We start from the raw sequence: 3,767 nt of genomic DNA on the forward strand, positions 1-3,767 counted from the left end.
CGAAGTTGTTTAACCAATGGATCTTCCACCTCAGGTGGAGGTCGTACTGGATTTTGAACTTGATTTTGAGTGGTCGAAGATCCATTTGGTTGTGTTTGATAAACTCGCCCAGAACGAGATAGATGATTTATCTCGTTTGGGTTAGTTGTAGGACTTGTGAACCAACTTTCTTCTAGAGGCTTTGAGTATGCCTCCATTTCAAGATACTCCATGAGTTGTGCTTGATGTCATTGTTCATCCAAGGAGAAATTTGATAGATCTTGTGATCTTCCTAAGAAATGATCCCAATCAAGCGCTCCACTTGTTTCTTTTTGTAGACAAGGTGGAGGTGGGACGGCAGCGTACTTAGAGACATATAAGTCTTGGAAGTCGTCGTCCCATAACCCACACACTTCATTAGTTGCCCCTATGAATTTTGTGGTTAGGGGCTTCCCTATGGGAGTGATATAATTCAAAGGATTGAACATATCGCTTCCTATATGGTCCTCATCAATGTGAAATGTCCCCAATGGGGATACATTGTTGTTGGGTTTAGGTGTGGGAATTCTCCCATCGTCTACTAGATCTTGAATTTTGTACTTTAGGATAAAGCAACGTTCAGTATCATGCCCAACACCTCTATGATAAGCACAATAGGCATTGCCATCCCATTAAGAGTTTCTTTTTTCTGGAGAAGTGGGTGGCGTTGGCCCTGTTGGTGCGAGCAATTCTTTTTCGTTCAATTTTTCTAGCAACTCTTTATAGCTCATAGGAAATTATGTAAATCTTCTTTCTCTTATCCATCTTTTCCCAAGGTCATTATTATGATATTGCATGGTGCTATTATATTGCGTGGAAGTCGCAAATACATCAATAGAGGATGAAGTGTTATCATTCCCCTTTTTGTAGTTGTTCTTAAGTTGATGATGATGAGGCTTATTTGCCTTTTCTTTAGCAAGATTATCTTCAATCCTAGTAGCCCCAGAATAGACCTTTTGAAAAGTGTCTAAACCAAGGTAGCGTAGATGTTTGTTGTACTTTTCATGACAATTGTCAATGAACATTTGTACTAACTCGAGTTCAGGTGGCCTTTGGGCAAGGTGGGCCGCCTTTTCAAGTTACTCTCATATTGGGTGATGAAAGCCGAAACTACATTTTCCCATGATGTCTTAAACTTAGCATCTAGCCCATAGTACCACTCTATCGTAGCTAGGTCTAGAGATAAAGGGAAAGTCAAAGCATAAAGCTTAGGATCAACTCCCTTTAAAGCCATGGTGCCAGTAAAAATCATTAAATGGTTTTTTGGATTATTGGTCACCTTGAATATTGGCAAATCCGCAACTACGAACTTTTCTGGTAAAGTGAGTCGTGTAGGAGGAGCAAACTTTTCTACATCAAAGTACTTGTTCCCCATTGTGGAACAAAGAACAATCTTCTCTAATGACTTCTCTTTTATGGATAGTTCATCCATCTTTTGTTACAAAGACAAAGATTCGGCCTTTTTCTTTTCAGTTTTTTCTAGTTTCTTAATTCTTCTCTCCTCGGCCTCTTGAGCCCTTTCCTCTCTCAAACGAACAATCTCTTGTTGGAGTTGCTCTATGGTTGACATCGTTGTTGGACTAGAGTGAGTTGTTGAGGGAAGATGGTTTGAAATGGGTGAATTGTTTGATGGTAAACGTAGAATGCGAGTGCCCGGGAGTCTTCATTCCCAAGCTTGGAAACTGGCCCTAAAGGAAGTACGAAAGGTTAATGAAATCGATACGCTTGTTTAGAAGACAAAAAGAAGAAAAAAGAAAGAAAGAAGAAAGAAAAAAGACGCGAGATGCATTCGAATGGATAACATCGCCTTTAAATAATTTATAAATAATGATATTGTTTGTACGAGTCAATTGTTATTTGAGAAATCAAAAGTACCTCGTAATAGTAGGCGCGCGCAAGTAACCAGGTTGCGCATGAAAGGCGCGCGCATCCCTGGCTCTTCCGCTGGTCGTGGTCGAGTTGCGCGCGCCACCTGCTCGTACAGATTTTTTTTCGAGCAGTGTCTTCTTTCTTTCTTTTTTCTTTTAACGATTCTTTTTTATGATACCCTTCAAATGCGACTCAAGATTACGAAGGGACAACTTTGCAATTGGGAACCTAACCAAATTATAAAAAAAAGTTATCCTAAACACATCGCATATAGTCATATAATCACATAAGCATACCATAAGCCAAGATTCACATAATGCCTTTCTAAGGTCAAAAGCTTGGGTGTTCAAAGGTACCATATCTCAAGGAGCGATGCACAAATCAATCACTCAACGTGTTGATTCATGACATAGCCCTCCCAACATTTGTTGGTGATATGGGTGGGATGATTGTTATTGATTTCGAGATAGAAGCCTAGTGTTGGAAACCCCTAGTCAATGAGCCAATCCCCAAAAGTTATAGTGTGCTATGATTTATGCATGATGCAATGTTGCTTGTTTGGTTTTAGTTTTATGAAAAAGGATGATATTATGCGTTCAAGTCTCGCTCTCTAACTAGAGATTATCCAAGTTAATTCTCGTTACAACCCCTAGGCAACCTAGTGTTGAAAACCTTGGACCATAACTAAAAATTAATCTTGTAACCTCTAAGTCCCCAATGGAGTCGCCACTGTAAGGAGGGTGTGCCCATCGTAAGGGATCCTTCTCCTTAAATGCCCATGGCCCTTTAAAAGCCTAGGAATTTACACTTGTTAGGGTGTATTAGGATTTGAATTCCTGACTGTTTGGGGGACCTTGAATTAGAATTGATTCTATCATTACGCTTTTTTGTAAGAAACAAGTAGGAGTCGCCAATGAGTTTTAGGAAAACTCATAAACCTCGTTCATGCCTTTCTCCCAAGTAGAGTTCAAGGGATATTTAGCACAAATTGTAAGTTTACCCATGCCCAAATTGGTCTACTGTACCAGAAATGAGTTCGGGAGCAAGGGTACTAAAATAATGTTCCCTTTAGTGGGGGAATCGCTATCCTAGCCCTAGTACGGCCTCTACTAGCTCTTCCTTTTTCACAATTTCATCACCAAACAATATATGCAACGTGATACCTAAAACTAAGTTAATTGATTTTATTTACAAGCATCGATCATGTAGGAATTACATTGTAAAGGTCGTTATTCTTATTTAATCAATATTCGTGAAAAGAACGATAAATAAACAAGATTCGCCATGACTTAGGTGATCAATCAACAATTAATTATTCAATTCTATTCTTTCTTTAACACAAGATACTATGTGGATTTAATTAATTAAAAGTTTTTTTTAAAGTGATCAAACAACACTAATTAATTAATTAAAAGTTATTTAAATAAGAAAATAAAGTTGATTGATCTAAGTGCTCGGAAATTTACCACTTCTCCTTGCTAGATCTTCGTTTCGAACACTTATGGACTCCTTCTTGTTCGGGAACTTCCACCGTAGTAACAAGTATTGAGGGGGGTGAATGTTTAGGACAAGAGGGTTAAGAGTACACAAATTCACAAAGTTTTTGCTAGAGTTTTAAGTTAAAAACTGTCTGTTTCAGCCTCGTATTAAGCCTCTATTTATAGGGAATGGATGCATTTAGGGTTTCACGTATTCTGCCGTAGCAAGTGTCACACGCATCTAAATGGGTTACGCACGACAGCCCATCGCAAGTGATTTAGATGCGCTGCTATGAGCAGTGCAACTGAATGTCTTGCGCACGGTATTATGGTAAGATTCGATTTTATATTTCTATGAAATTCTTAATCTTCCGCGTGCGCATCATTGAGATGAGCGCGGAT

Source organism: Chenopodium album, chromosome 13 (genome assembly GCF_948465745.1).
Source record: "Chenopodium album chromosome 13, dcCheAlbu1.1, whole genome shotgun sequence".
NCBI lineage: Eukaryota > Viridiplantae > Streptophyta > Magnoliopsida > Caryophyllales > Amaranthaceae > Chenopodium > Chenopodium album.